Below are 16,862 nucleotides of genomic sequence, written 5' to 3' on the forward strand. Positions count from 1 at the left end.
TTAAAATTACAAACAAAATAAACATAACCGCAAGTAAAACAAACGTAGCGCGAGCCACAATCTGTTTTCCCGCAGTTTGCCCTGCTTTGAGGTTTGCACTTTTCATACGCAAGAGCTTTGTTTGTATTCCGTATGACATTTTGTATGAAAATTAATAACCTCACCGCAGAAAGATAGGTAAACATTTGTTGGCTATTTGTTATGTTTTACGACGCCCAATTACCGTAATAGCACCGTATAGAAATTAAATTCATTGCGTAAATGACTTTTAAACAATTATTCTTTTAAATGATACTACCTGCGCCCCGCGGCTTCACCCGCGTAAGTCCGTATCCCGTTGGAATATCGGGATAAAAATTTGCCTATGTGTTATTCCAGTTGTCCTGTCTACGTACCAAATTTCATTGCAATCGGTTCAGTAGTTTTTGCGTGAAAGAGCATCAAACACACATATACTATATATATTTATAGGAAGACATTATAATATTAGCAGGAAGTAGGATAATTTAAAGAATGAACTCATTCCACAGATTACCGACTTAATAGTTACTATGTAAATGATACACGCAGTGTTTTCCACTTGATCCTCTTTTTTATTTCTATCTCGATCCCTACATAATATTTTTACAAATAAAAGATATAATCTATATCTAGATTAGCTAAAGTTAAGTCTAACGAAAGTAAAAAATATGGTGAAAAAAAATGCGGTTTTATAATAGAATCAACTAAACTGTCTCACTCAACTATAACGAGTTTACGAAAAGAAATTATTTAATCCAGGCGATCCTACTAAAGATAATAAGCAAAACTCATGAAGTTATTATATTGCCACTTATCCTTGATATAAACATAATGTTTGTATTAACTCTGTCGGTTTAATGTGGATCAAATCGAATCGTTCAAAAGAAACTGTAACACACAAATTACAAATGAAATTATTAAAAAAGCATGTTTAAAATACTACAAAGCATCTATTGCATATTCAAACGATACCTACCAAATTCAGTTTCGGCAAAGCAAACATCACTATCGTATAACTCGGTATTGATTTAATCTATAAAATCAACAAAATGAGTAACGCAAAGTTATGCGCAGAGCACTTAAGTTCATGAAACCCTTCACCTAGAATGTAAATGGTGCTTAACGGGATATTACAGTGCATTTGAAATGGGGCTAGGAATAATTGAAGGCGTGAGCTGAATGGTGGCGTGTGGCGAAACTAAACATTTTATATACAGATGGAAATTTCTGGATTTAATGGTACATTTTGCTATTGCAGGTGACATGTTTCAATATAGTTGAATTTATTTAGAATATCATTTGAATTTAACCTGAACAAGCAAGATTTTAAATGATAATTCCATTGTTAAGTTATTACCAAATTTCATTCTATATTCTATAGGTACACTAGCTTTTCTTTTTATAGGAGAAAATAGACAGACCCGGGGTTTTTCTTGCATATGTCCCGTTCCCGTCGAGTTTCCGGGATGAAACTATCTTATGTCCTTTCTCGAATAACAAATTATATCAGTAATCATATCATCATCTTTTGTAAAATTATATTATAAAAACTATTAAAAATTACTGTATTTATTGTTGCTGTAAACGAGCCTATTTTGACCGTTTTCAAATTAACGGAGGATCTTAATTTGACTGTTTGTTTCTGTTGCGTTATTCGATAACACCGTGGGTTTCTACTGACAGGCGTGATTCCGTGTGTGTTTTATAGAAAATTGTTTTCATTTGGCCTATTCTAGGCAATCTAGAGTAGAACTTTCCCTTAGGGACATTAGTGACCTTTCTTGTAGAAAAGAATTATTCAAAGACAACACAGAAATAAGAAGAAAAACTCTAGCATAGATAACAGAATAGCAAATCTACGCTACGCCGTATGTAAAGGTTTGGAGAGCTTTCCCGAATGTTACAGTTTGTTTCTTTTGGTAAATAAATGAGTGTTTAGTACACGGCTCGAGATCTATGAGACCTCTATGAAACATACAGAAGAGGTACCTTTTAAACATATATAGATACAATAATAATTTTATTGCCATAATAAAGTTATATTTTTATAACTATGGTAACTATATCAATTCTATTATGCAAATATATGTATTATCCAATGAAAACAATGAATAGTTCAGTAAATCGCATAGAAGTTAAATAAATAAAGGGAGGTTTAATCAAATAATCAAACGGTTATTTGCTAATTCAACACCACAAGGGACCGATCGACACAACCGATTAATTGGTTACAATAAATTCAATGGATCTTAATTAAACGAACAATAAAACTGAATGAGTGTCACGGAACGTGAGTTTCTCTGTTTGTACAGCATTTGTTTATTTATTTATTTTTTTCATAATTTGCATGCAAATAACCAATATTAAGGACAATTTTTATATATGCAATAGAAGTCGTTATATGTTTAAGTGCTATAGATAGAACGAAATTTGAAATTTCTTTATTTGTTTCAAGTGTGCACGCCTCGGCACGAGGCCAGTTCGCACTGGGAAAGGAACTAAACTCCTATAGTAAATCGGCATAAAATAGTAGTTACTGATTTTGTTCGGTGAGTGAGGAAACCTGAGGCCAGAATCCTTGTTCTCACTCTCTCCAATTCATTCCTTTATTCCTGTCGTCAATCCTTTCCTCATCCTTTACCTTACTAGGTACCTTAAAAGCAGGCAACGCATCTGTAGCAGCCCTACCGCTATGACATAAAAAAATATTTGCTTATCTCATATAACGTTCATAAAAATGATCATAATATACGAAATAAAAGCACCAAACTTTGAGTTAGGATAAAAATGACAGACCCCTTATAGTGACAAGCCCCTATTATAATGAACGCTAGTTGTTAAGAAAAAAAGACCTTTGTTTTGCAAAACGTGAAAAACATGAAATTAATCTTTTGAGAAAAATAATAAAAATAAATGATGCCAATTATCAAAAATGCTAATATCAAAAGGTTAACCAATTGGAGACGTAATCAAAGTATGTAGTAGGTAATAAGTAGGGACATTTCAATTCGAGAGCTTGATGTATTCAATCGTCAAACCTCAGTATCAAAACTTTACAAATTATAAGCGAAATTGAACGAAACGCCATGCTCGAGTGTGACATACGTCAACAAACTTTTCCCATACGAAACCTGAATATCTTTAATTTAATATTTGGTGAGAATTCGAAAACTTTGTACGCCTGTCAAAGTACCCTTCAGTTGCGGTGTAGGTATTGTGTAAGCAGAGAAACCTCAAAATGTCTTTGATGAAGGTAATAGCTGCTTTGAAAGCTCAGTTTTTAAGTATGATATCCTAATTAAATGTTAGGGTTTCTTGAAGCGGAATTTTGATAAAATACTCGTTTCATTTAGAGGTTACCCAGGTAACTATATAATATAAGATATAAAGAAAAATATCCAGAATATAGTTACTTATTTAAATAATTACTTATTAAAATATAAACATATTTCTAATATTACGTTTTGATCAAAATAAAATTTACTGTTAATTTAGTGTAAATCGAAAAAAACTGACACACTTTCTTGTGAGTTTGATAGAGTTTGCAATTCGCCATATGTGACTCGGTTCTATACATGTTTGTTCCTACATCGTATTATGTTATGTATGTGCCTACTAATATGATATTACTCAGTTTGTGTTAATTATCCTCTTAGTCCTAAAATATAGTATTTCTTTCAATTCTACTTATTCTACGTAGAATGAGTATTAATTACAATGGATGATGATGGAAAATGGATGGTTAAATGACATTTCAAAAATTTTTCAAGCCGAATACGAATTTTGGAAACATTGGTCTACACGAGTTCATACTCATGAGACTGAAATTCATTAAACTAGATCGAAATGCCTAGATATTAAAGGAACGATAGCAGAACGTTATTTGTATAGTATTGCGGTGTATTTATTATCTGCATGACATGCAACCATGCATGCTACTGATATGAAGAGCAAATAGATTTGCTACATAAAATAAATGGGAAAAATGAGGATTAAAAAATATTTCTCTTGACTGAAAATATATTTACATTTTGTTAATTACTCGATAAAATCGATGAATAAGATAATTTGGGATAAAGAAAAGCAGCGCAAAGTTTATATTCCGTCAATCCCACGCCTCCATTTGAAACAACGTAACGGTCGTTTACCGGAAAAATGTGTCAAAACAGTTTGTTAATTGTAAATTATTATCAATTATGTCTTCAGTAATTATAGTAGGCTGATTTATAACACTCTGTGCAATGTATGCAAGAGATACACAGCTTATAAATAGCACAGATAATTTTTTTTTCTTCCATTATGGCAATAAGTTTCAACTATTTGCCAGTGTCAAGTTTATAAAAATATTAATTAAGAGAAACAATATGAACACTTATGGAATGCGATTAGGTTGTCATAGCAACTGTAGAGAGCCAACGTCACGCTTCCAGTGTTTGCGTAACAATTTCAATTCTGCAGAACAAACAGCATCGCAAACATTGGTTCAGAACATCAAAGTGTACAACATTGTTATAGCAACACTGGACCCATGGCAATTAAATGCTGTAGTCCTTACAAATATGGAAAATTTTATTACCGACGACAAATCTGATTTTATTTTTAACTGTTACCAATATATGCTATCTGTGCTATCTTAAATTGATACAGATTCTCAATTCGTAATCTATTTTTCTACACTAATATTATAAAGAGGAAACTTTTGTATGTTTGTAACGTTTTCACGGAAAACCACCACTGGGCCGATTCCAAAAATTATTTCAGCATTTGAAAGATGCAACTTGACTGAGTAGCATAAGCTATATATGTACCACGGCGAAACCGGGGTGAACGGCTAGTAATAAATAAAATAATAATATAAATAAATTGAATATTTCCGACGCAATTCGCACATCCTTACCATCAACTGTTCGAAAGTTTATTGGGTAGAAAGTTTTGTTTTTTACTTAATTTTATTATATTTCTATTTAAGCCGAATAAGCATTTCGAAAATGCCTTCATATTTTCATATTACTGTCGTTTTAGCGCTTAGGTCTGTATTTTACTACAACTTATCATTTAATAAACAAGAAGGTAAATGAAAGGGAAATTAACCGAGTAAAGAACCATTACAAGTGATACTTCAAATATTTACCATCTCATAGCTGCAGACTTCAGTTTCAATTTGCGTCGTAGCTCGAATTCGTTCGTAAATCTTGTATAGCGAGCGTCAATTTCTCTATCCAGACTCAGATTTCCCGGGGAAGCATTCAAATATATTGATGAGTTGAAAAAGCTAGTTTATTGTTTAAAAGACTCGCAATATCCTTATTCTGAATGGTATACATTAGTATCCTTATTACGATTAGAATAAATGTTGGTATACATACTTAAACTTTTAATTAAACAGATTAACTTGTTGTTTGATAAAAATTATTGTCATTTAGTCCCATTATAGAATCTGAAGTGACCTCCCTTCCAGGAACGTTGGTTTTTTATTTAATTATTTTCCTAGATAATTAGGAGCTTTAAGAAACTCGGTGACAGCTGATATATGTCACTGTCATTAACGCCACAATGTCAAAATTTTCAGTTTTCTTTTTCAAGCTAAATGATTACAATCATTGATCTGATACAAAAGCTAGGCCTAGGTCCGCATAGCCAAGGGCATCTATTGTCGATTGCCTTTTGTTTTCTAAAGCTGGCGTGGGCCGATAATGGGTCAACAGCGTATGTTGGGTCAGGTTCAGCCTTTTGCAAGATAAACTTTTTCTAGCTGATACACTTTGCTCTTCTACCTTACAATACTATTTAATGTCAAAGAGAAAAATTATTGGATTTTTTTGTGAAACATAACCACCTCCGGCAAACGCTAAGAAGAGCAATGCAAGCAACACCTTCCTCGTGAAACCCAATAGATTTTTGCTGATAGGACTTATTTAAGGAAACATTAATAGCGAATAATTTATTCATATCTTTTAAATTACTTTACTCCTAATCTTATAACATTAAGTTTAAAATAGTTTATAATAATCTTCATCTCTACTAATCCTTTTCTCTAAAAGTATAAACCAAGGTTAAATTTCCTTGATGGAATAGTACTGGTACTTAGTTACCGTAGGTTAGTCTCATGAGGGACCAAGAGATTTAAGTGAAATTGACATTGTCTACTGAGGTTATATAGTCGTCCTATTATTACATTATTTTGATCGCTATTTCAGCAACGAGACGTTCCTTACGTTTTTATTAAATTGCTTTCTTGATTGTGTTTCGGGTTCGTAATCAGATTATACTTCTGACGAGATTGAGGTTTTTAAATATTGAATATATTTCAGGCTGGACTCACAATAATTGAAACGCAATGAAAGTGTTTTTATATTTTTAAAAAACATTTATTACAACACAATTTCTTAGAAACATAGTACTTATATGCAAAAAATCAGCTCTATTAATATAAATACTGTTATTTATTGTTTATTGTTTAAGTATAGTTATAGTCCATTATGCATATTCATCGTCTTGCATTTTACTTTTTAAACCTATACTAGTATTTTGAACAAGATCTTAAGAGCTGACAAATTCGGGTAACACATTAAAACAATCATTAAAATTTCAACGTGAAAGCTTTTGGATACAATTCACATATTCTACATTCATATATCAGATTTCTGGGGATACATCTTTATAAGATCTCTACTCTACATACTTTAAACTGAATAATAACTCAAGGGAAAAGGAACGTTTGACAGGTTAGGCTTCTACCAAGATATTTTCGACTGACTTAAGTCTCGCGTATTCACGGTATTTCTCTTACTTCAGCCGTTATTACTGTTGAAACTCATTTATAATTGCGATCACGACCTTCCCATGAACATTCGTAAAGTTAGTGCTTCTGCGATTGCGCTGCTTGCTTTTAAGGGTGCTTATAAGGGAAGGAATGGTTTGACGACTGGGAAGAAAAGAGAAACGGGCCTCCGTCCGAACATCCTCTACGACTGCTATGTAAAGCCATCGTAAATTCTAATTAACATTCAGTAATTTTAGTTCTAGAATTACTTTTTTATTTTTAACAACTGAATCTTTAGCGAAAACGGAAACCTGGATTGCGAGGCTGGTAAAAATCTTAACAAGCATTAAAATTATGATAATCTTCGAGGCACCCTCTCTAATCTCCGATCACTCACGTTCCTTTGACGAAGGGCGCCCTTGGTCTGAGCACTAAACAAAACGAGTTTGTGGTACAATGCTTCAATGCCTCTTGAGCACTGAGATCTTTTTCATTGACCCACATTTTAGATTATTCTTTATCACTGATAGTCTAAAATCGTAAAGGAGCAGTTTTTGATAGCCAGTTCGTGGTGAAATGCTAACTGTTATGCCTTATCAGGCTTCATACTTTGAAAATTCTTACTATTATCTTTCTTCCACATCGGAACGGCGCCATATTTTGTATCTGGTGATAAAAGACTACTAGAATGACATAGGCTCAATATCTCATCTCTCCTATGGAAATTATCTTTGGATACACGGATGAAACCGCGAAAGATAAGCTACTTTTATATGTATTTCTTAAAAAGGAGCGAAGTAACTTCTTTTTTATTTATAATTGAATTTGTTTCTTCCAAACAATATATGCAGAAATATATTATTTGCACGTTTGAATTCGTAAGGTAAATTGAGACAGAATAGATAAGATAATCTATAAAACGAGCGAAGCAACCGTCGAAGCTACTATACGATTTAAGTTAAGAAATTTAATCGTAAAAAAATTAAGTCTATAAAAACCGTTTGTAAATGTCACAGCCTTATCGCACGCGCCAGGATAAGCTCCTCTTATTTCTGAGAGGACACAATTTAAAGAGCACTTTTATTTAAATTTACTTATCTTTGTGAAAAAAATCAAAATGAGGCGTAGTCTTCGCTTTGAATAAAAACAACTGTTTAAATTCCATGTTTTTTTTCTTATCAAGCCAGTTATATAAAAAATATAATTATACAAGATACATGAAATTATACCTATAATTAAAATAAAAAACATTTTCCTTTATCCTCCTCTATAATTATGGAGGGAAGGAAAATATCGGGTATTTACAATCTTCCCTCGGTATTTTCAATTTAACACGACGATTTCACTTGAATGTGAATTCATTTGAATTGTTAATCTTTTGTAAGTCATTTCTATATAGTATTTGCCGTATGTTTTAAAGCTTGGAAAATATGCTGTATATACTCATTATAAAGTTATTTTCTATTAGAAACCTTAAACTTCAAAGTGGTTAACACTTTAAAGTTCTCTCGCATTATAAACTCTCCGTTATATAAGCAATTCATAATCACTTTTGTTAACATTAGTCAAACATTGTACAAACTTCAGTGTCTTGATGGCTTTTCTTAGCAGAAACTACTTCCCAACGAGAAACTAACTATTAGTATTAATAAAATAAAAAATATAAATCACATCTTAAAAAAAGTTTAGTTGAATTTCATCCGCTCCTGCTAGAGTCGTACTATTTTCTGCTCCTACAATTTCATCTAAATCTAAGATTTATATTATGCTCCCAACTCATCTACCACGACAAGCTGCATGCTAACTATAACCAATGCGTGACACTTACTATCGAATGTAAACCTGATAATATATTGCCATGTGTCAATAAGAGGCTTAAATATTTTGAAGATAATGTACTCAGATTTCTGACTATAATACAACCGCACTCAGACCGTCGGGCGAATGAGTACTTGAGCGATTTTTACAAAACTGTTGCAAACAGGGAGCAATCGGGAACGAATCGATAAACACTCGATAAGTGAAGAGCTCTCGATACGCAATAATCGCTTGACGCACGCCACTCGCCAATTTGAGCCATGGCTTTTTGCGCCAACTCACTTTATCAGATCTCTTGGCCGGTAGAGAATCTAAGTTTCTGTTTATATAAGATCGAAACAATCATGTAGATGATGATGTGTTGATTTTGCCCATTATTCTCAAAGGAATAAAATACTGATCCCTTCTCTTACATTTTGAATTAAGCGGTAGGAACCACGTGGAAATCAAGGTATATTAAAGAAAATAAGGAACAACACATTTATCGTTTTATTTTTTTAATCAATAATTTGAATATTACACATTGTGAGTATGCTGAGCGGAAAAGTTATACCTCTAATTAATGTATGTTGCAGATGATAAACACATGTAAACCAAATATGTAATGTTAACAATTGTTTGATAATAACAAAGGTCTTAACAAAGTGAGGCTAGGTATAACGTCTGAACTCTGAACACCTAGGTAAAATCGCCATGAACGCGGCACGGTGCAAAGCGTGGCGACATATTACAGAATTCGATAGTTCTATTAGTTTTGATGAGTTAAAGTGACATCTGCACCTCAAGTGACCAAGTTATATCCTACATTAATCAATGACACATTATTTAACACTAATAATTTTACGAAATATCTTAATAGGTACATTAAAAATAAATCAATACCTCTCTGCTGCTATGAGCCAGTCTTCCCCTCCATATTCTGTCCAACCACAATGATAAGTATGATGAAGACGAGAAGCAGGACCAGTATGCAGCAGATGGCGACCGCGAGCATTGCCGCGTGTTCGCCCAGCTTGGCGGCGCCCCGCGCGGCGCACACGCGCGCCGCGGCTAGCGTCGCCGTTACCCGCGCACTTATCGTGCCGTGTACACACGCCTTTATTCCACACTTTTTTTCATCGTCTATCGTGTTGCCAGTTTTTTTTTTTATTTGACAGATTCTAAAATTCGAAATTTGAAAGTGGCGGATGGTAAACGTTTGAATATATGTAAAATGTCAGGCCTTCGATCAGTCTTAATTTTTTCTCGGTATTATTGTCACAATCACTAATGATTTATCTTCTTTAAGCTATATTAATATAAAATTTATTTTGTCGAAACAAATCGGGCACATCATTAATAATACCAAAACGTTAAGTGTAAAAAATACATTTAAATTTCAGATTATATACAAATTCAGCGCTAATTATAAATGTAAGCCATCCTTAACCAAACCGAAAAAAACGTCACATTCGTGAACAAATAGACACCAACATAATAACTGCGACCTCGATTCGAAATGGAAATAATAAATATTTTTCCAAAAAATCGTATACTTATTTGCCGCGGGCTGCTTTCAATGGCCGACTTCAATTAGAGACACACAAAAACCACCAAGAATGATGCTGAATATAATGCTTGACTATTCAAATTGTTTTTATCTTAAATCATAAGAGGGAAAATGTTCGAGCGTTTTCATAGATGATGCTCAGTGTTTCTTGAGTTGATTTTAATATGATTTTCACAGTTGGACAGCGATTTCTCGATTTATTTCATTATGGCTACATAATATATTACTAGTATTCCATTTAGTCCAGTCGTATGATGAACCACAATAATTGAGTTTAAAGTATACATTTCAAGGATTTGTAAATATACGTGATTTTATAGAATTTTTATCGTAAGTAACACCGCTGTACCCGTACAGCGAACGATAAAAGATTGTTTATATATAATAGTGTTTGAAATGTTTTATAGATTAGGTTGTTAGTAGATATTTTTCTCGTAATTTGACACGGAAAAGAGATAACGTTAAAAAATTGTACTGATTACGATATTTTTTTTTATATGGAAAAGATACTGTGTAAAAGTGAAAATAAACACATTAAATTCTGTTAAACCCTCTATTTCATGACTCGGTATACTTTCTAGACAAAACTACCTGAAGACTGTACTAATATAAAAATAATAGTTATTGAATTAAAACATTAAATATAATGTACAAGCACTTAGCTGGTAATGAGCATAATATTTTCCATATAACAAGGACAGATAAACGCAATATAAATATAACGATTTTTGCATATTATACGCAATATAAAGATAAATATAACGTTTGCTTTCGTAAATAACTAGATTAAAAGGAATAGTTCAATCTTTCGAAAGCCTGCCACCCTTAGAAGCGAATAAAACCTCCGCCGAGATCATTAAAACCGTACTTCATTCACGCTCGAAGAACTTTAATCTTAAAATACCTACTCACAGTTTTATGTTAATATCCATTCAGTTTGAGACTTCTTATCATTGCCTCTTTATTTGTTAGGTATTTTATCCCGAATTCACACGCAACTACACTTCGCAGAAGGTTACTCGTTGGGTCATATATCAAAATGATTAGGTTATATTCATAAGTAAATGCGATCCCTCGAGAATCGTTTTAGTGAACTTACTTTGGAATATATAAGGTTTATAAAGAAGGATAAATTGGAGAGGATCTGATTATTTGTGGCAAGAAGAGTTCTATTATTGACATTTAATTACCACACAAAAAAGAGAGTTTCATAGCACATTTTACTCCCGCAGAACCCCCTCCTGTAAGTCCCCCATAAACATTGATAAATTTTTTAATGAAACTTGCACTAGACAAAATTGCGTTTTCAATTTCACACCACACAGCGTCCCAGCGTACAAAGTATTTTTCCTCATTCCAGACACCGATTGAAATCAATGAGGGTGAGGGTAATGGAGAGACAATAGACCTTCAGAATTACAGATCAATGTCTTTTGTATCCAATGAAATGGAAATTCGATAGGCCGACTTACGGACTAGAAAATTACGACCCATTGTGACTGATGTTTGTTGATAAGCAAATGCGAATGCTAGTCGTGGAAAACGGGAGGAAAATGCCATTTATTCCCACTGGAGGGCGCTTAATTACAAAAAAAAATACTAGACTTTGTAAGTTTGTAATGTATGTTAATAAACGGGCATCAAGATTCGGAAACAGGAAGTCTTGTAGACCATAACATATAAATGCCCTGAAAAAGTCCATTATTGACTTTATTTAAGACAGAAGCGTACAAAACTTTGTTGTTTCAATCAATCAATAACGGTTTTTTTTTTTTAATAAAACTACTAGGCGCCATCCATAAGAAGTTATTTCAGTTCATTTGAATCATAAACACATATGATTAACAAACTGACGGGCCCACCACCTAAAATCTACGTAAGGCTTCAGCTATAATCAAGACCACGTGAGATGCACGAACTTATTTCCTTAGAATTTATAGCGTAACTGAATATCAAAACAGTGATTAGTTACATTCAATATCAGCAATCAGTTCCAGTCCTGTCTTTAATCGATCATGGCCTACGCGTACATATAACTTTACTACGAGCTATGACTACGCGAATTTCTCAGTTTGATAAAGGACATTGGCGTCCGTCGGTATTTGTCCTTATAAGGGAGAGTATCAATAAAATCGCTGTGAAAAGGCTGTGTGGACTAGAAATGCGATTCATATTTACTATATTATTCATACCGACATTTCGAATATGTATACATAACTTAACGATAGAAGTCCTTCATTATATTTATGAGAATTCGTAAAGAGTCTTTAGGTTCCCAATAAAATATGAAATGAAATTTATGAACATAATTATGCTTAATTTGTGGAGGAAGGAAGGATGGCGATCCAGAGAAACGTGTCACTACAAATAAAACTAAAAGAACTCGTCTTTCTATCTCTACAGAGCTCAAACGTCTGAAGCAACAATTTTATTTCGTCAAGTACGTATAATGCAATTCGCATTGCAATTTTATATCTCATCTCAGATATTAAACCTGACAAAGGAGCAACAACCTCTTAGAATGTTCAGTGCAACTTATAAAAAGCAGCAGTTGCTTCCATTTGCCTAAGTGCCCCCTTGTCTCAATTTTCATTCTTAATGATACTTACTCAGGGAACTGTTTAATGTACAGAAAATTGTAATGAAATAGTTTAATTGGCTTTGTTAAGTGAACACAATACACGAGTATTATAGCTTGGTGAACAATCAAATCTATACAAATAAATTAAATTGGAGTGTATAACCGCTTTTTACTAATAATATACAAATTTATACAAAAATTAAATTTACAGAACTTAGATATTATAATGATTATAGAAAAATTAAAATTAAAGGTTTCATGTCTATCAATTTACTACAAGCACTCAGAAAAAAATTGACTCCATGACCTGTCTATTTCGATAGTAGTCAGCTAAAATAAACATTTACTAAAACATGTACAAACAGATCTGATCGAATAATTTGGCCGGCTATTTTTAAACGGCATAAAACACACGCAAAACCGCTAACATCGCCCACCTCTTCATATCAGGATATTAGAATTCCTCTTCGCTTTGAAAATATGTTCTAAATTACAACAGTTGAATTAGTTGACCGAGCGTTTCTGGAACTTTCTCTCTTACCGTCGTTAATTATTCGCCGAAAGAATGTGGATAAAGCCACGAAAGTAACATTAAACGATCAATTCGGTACTTTTACTTATAGCTATTGTTGTAAATAAATTTGCCGTAAACAGATTCAATGCATCATTTTTCTGTGACTCTTAAGAATTAAACATAATAAGCCTACTCGTTTGCTACTGCCATGCCGTATGCGTACACTTTCCTTATGAACAGTTCATGTTCCTGGTCGATTAAAATTGTGATTCTTTTAAATGGTTATTATGAGGTAATTTTTAAAAACATTTAAATAATGCTTCATGGACATAGGAGCATCTGGACATCGCAACACTAGGTCACTTAATATAACCCTTAAATTATATAACGTGAAGTATATTATGTTAATAATATTTATAATTATAACCACGTAGTACGGAAACAGAACAAAAAAAGTTCCAAATATTCATAAAAATAGGTACATATTAAGTAATGACAGAACATAAACTACATGAAAGGGTTTCATTCGTTTCACCGAGTTGTAGCGAGCGAATTTTAAAAGCCTTTAAGCATTGCTTCTAGAAAATACGGTTTATTTTATATTGGAAAGGGCATGTAGTCACTCGAATTTCTGTTACAAAGAATTTAAAGGAATAAAATTTTATAAATATAAAACGGGGACGAATTCAGCTTTGTTGTTAGATAATAGTTTTGTGATAATATTATATTTTAAAACATAGACCATTGACTTATACGGTTGTAGTCTTTGATATAACACTGTGGAATAGATTTAAATACATATTTAGGATTTATTGTAGCAATGTTTCACATAGTTAATGCATTTTTATACTAATAACCATACAGGAGATATGATAGATACAATGAAATTTAACTAGAATAAAACGTAAATGTACTTAGCTTCCTTCGCCTGCCCCTATGTACGTATGTATGCTGAGATATTTTAAACTACACCCCGTGACCACGCTCGCTGTAAAGTGTTCGAAACGTCGGGTTAATAATATAATGAATAAATCGCGTTCAAAACTTTTTAATTTCTAAACTACTCAACAACGGATTTTAATGGGGCTTTTTATAGATAGAGTGATTCAAGAGGAAGGATTATATGTAAAATAACATCTATTAAACTACTCCGAATTTAACGCATGCGAAGCCGCCGGCAAATACTAGTAATACAATAATCCATTAAATAAAAATATTAAATTTAAACGTATAATTATAATGTATTTTTTATGAAGAGGTACTAACTACCTACACTGATGTCTTGTACCTACAAAATGGCTGAAATCTAAATTGAATTTCTTAAAAATATTGTTCTGGAGAGCTAAGTCGTAGCAATTAATATTTATTTTGAGTTCTTTTATCGTATGGATCCATTAACTAGATAAAGAAGAATGATAACTATATGTAAATATTAAACCTAAATTAATTATGATGCTTCATTGTACAACAAAATAACAAGTAGATAATACGTTGTATAAAATAATTAGACATTTTGTTCCTTGTGGCTTTATTCTTACACAAAAAACTCTACAAGGTAGGCAAACTGGTAGGGAATAAAATGTCAGAAGTTTAAGGGATGCCAGCAAAGAAAAATATATCAAAAATAGCTATATTGCACAATTGTACGTAATACATATTAAAATTAACTCATATGATTAATTATAAATGTTTTAAAATTTGAATGGATAATATCGTTAGAATAATTTTACTCTACATTTAATATAGATTTCCTTACTTGGATTTTGACTTTGTGTTTAATAATAACGTTCCATATTATAAATAGTTCGAGCTAAAATAGTATTATAATATTGTCCATATTTCGAGCTTCGTATTCTTTTAGGCTATTATTATCTACCTACATATACTAAAAATCAATCTCCAAATGTGTTGCTAAGCGTAACTCAATAACGGGTCGATGAATTCGGTAAAATTTTTACACGTTTTTGTTAAGGAAGGTCCTCATGGAAAGATAAAACATACCACGGGTGATCCAGGTGAGCCAGGGCACACCGCAAGTAATTCCAATATGTTCTTTCCCAAACTCTTTCAAAAGGCTGCACCGATTCTTATAAAATGTTGTGTGCATATACTAATATCGTGAAATTACTTAACAGATAAGGATTTTTGTGTTGTATTTAAAAGAATACGATATAATATTTAGTAGAAATCCTTATATTACTTTCATAAGCATACGTAATACAGTAGCAATTACGGTTATAACTGTAGTATGAAAAACATTTAAATAAAAACAATTATCCACTTTCTTCCGAACACGTTAATTTAATTGGAACAAGAGATTTTCCACTATTGAGATTAACGTTATTCATTTATCTGTAAAATAACGCTTAAATAAATCCAATTATATCGCGTTTCAGTTAAATCTTCTATCTGTAAATCTTGATTCGTTTGTAATAAAATGCTTAACCACCGCTTTTTTTTTTTTGTCCATTTATAAGTAAACTGAACCGAAACCGCGCTTTCATCAACTGATACGAACCTATGTCAGATAACCTATACATTATTCTGTATCATTATCTATACTAATATTATAAAGTTGAAGAGTTTGTTTGTTTGTTTATTTGAACACACTAATCTCAGAAACTACTGGTCCTATTTGAATAATTCTTTCAGTGTTAGATAGCCCATTATTGAGGAAGGCTATAAGCTATATATGTGCCACGGGCGAAGCCGGGGCGGACCGCTAGTCTTATATATATATGATCGGTATTATTCTTCATGAAATTTGTGACTTTGTCTTTCAACGTGAATATCAAATGAAAAATCTTGAACACAATAAATCTAAAAAGTTCGTAATTATAGTTCTTCTTGACAAGATTGAGAACTTAATTTTTAAATAACATTTAAAATTTTAGACCCAATTTCGACTTATCAAACTAGCGGAAACTGTAACATCTAGTTTGAACTCTCATAAATTATAATATTAGATACTAGAGCAATTTTAACCGAATTTAATTAATGGCGTGAAAATGCTTTTATATTATTTTCTTGTGTTTGATTTTACGCGAGTATTATACATTTAGAAATTAAAAACTTTTTAACGGATTTTAAACGCGATTTAAATATAATAATAATAATAGCTTTTATATTATTTAATTTGGGTACTTGATTATATTTGTATTTGGGTGACTTGTTTCTAAATCTAATCAATTCATCGATTATAAATAGATTTCTATTCGGTATATAATATATTATATCTCTCTATGTATATAAAATTATCGTGTCACAATGTTAGTTACTCCTCTAAAACGGTTGGGCCCATTCACATGAAATTCTATGTGCAGACCGAATCGCCTAACATCTATGCCTATGTAAATAATTAGCGTAAGATTTGTGCACAGCATTTGCTGGGTCAGCTAGCATATTGTGAATAAATAAGCAAACTAAAGAATCCACGCAAATGGCAACACTGAAAGCAAAAACTGTCAAACTTAAGTGCGCATTTGAGACAAAACTTCCACAAAGGAAAACTGAAGCAAAGTTCTCGAAATTATAGTGACACGTTTTGTATTTCCCCCACTTTACAACAAATTTTAGCTTCAAAACAACTCCAACAAGTTTAAAGGCTTAACTTTGT

General features: G+C 32.3%; 1 protein-coding gene across 3 annotated transcripts in view; it reads right to left on the reverse strand.

Annotated features, from left to right (window-relative positions):
* Positions 1–16,862, reverse strand: part of LOC119838620 (CUB domain-containing protein 2) — a 62,083-nt gene that overhangs the window by 23,141 nt on the left and 22,080 nt on the right. The window contains exon 1 of one of the 3 annotated variants that reach the window (XM_038364656.1): positions 9,485–9,818. The exons of the other annotated variants lie outside the window; for them this stretch is intronic. The gene's annotated coding sequence lies outside the window, so the exon portion shown is untranslated. Of the gene's footprint in view, positions 1–9,484; positions 9,819–16,862 lie in introns of those variants that run through there. 3 annotated transcript variants of the gene reach the window in all.

This window comes from Zerene cesonia, chromosome 3 (assembly GCF_012273895.1).
Source record: "Zerene cesonia ecotype Mississippi chromosome 3, Zerene_cesonia_1.1, whole genome shotgun sequence".
NCBI classification, from domain to species: domain Eukaryota; kingdom Metazoa; phylum Arthropoda; class Insecta; order Lepidoptera; family Pieridae; genus Zerene; species Zerene cesonia.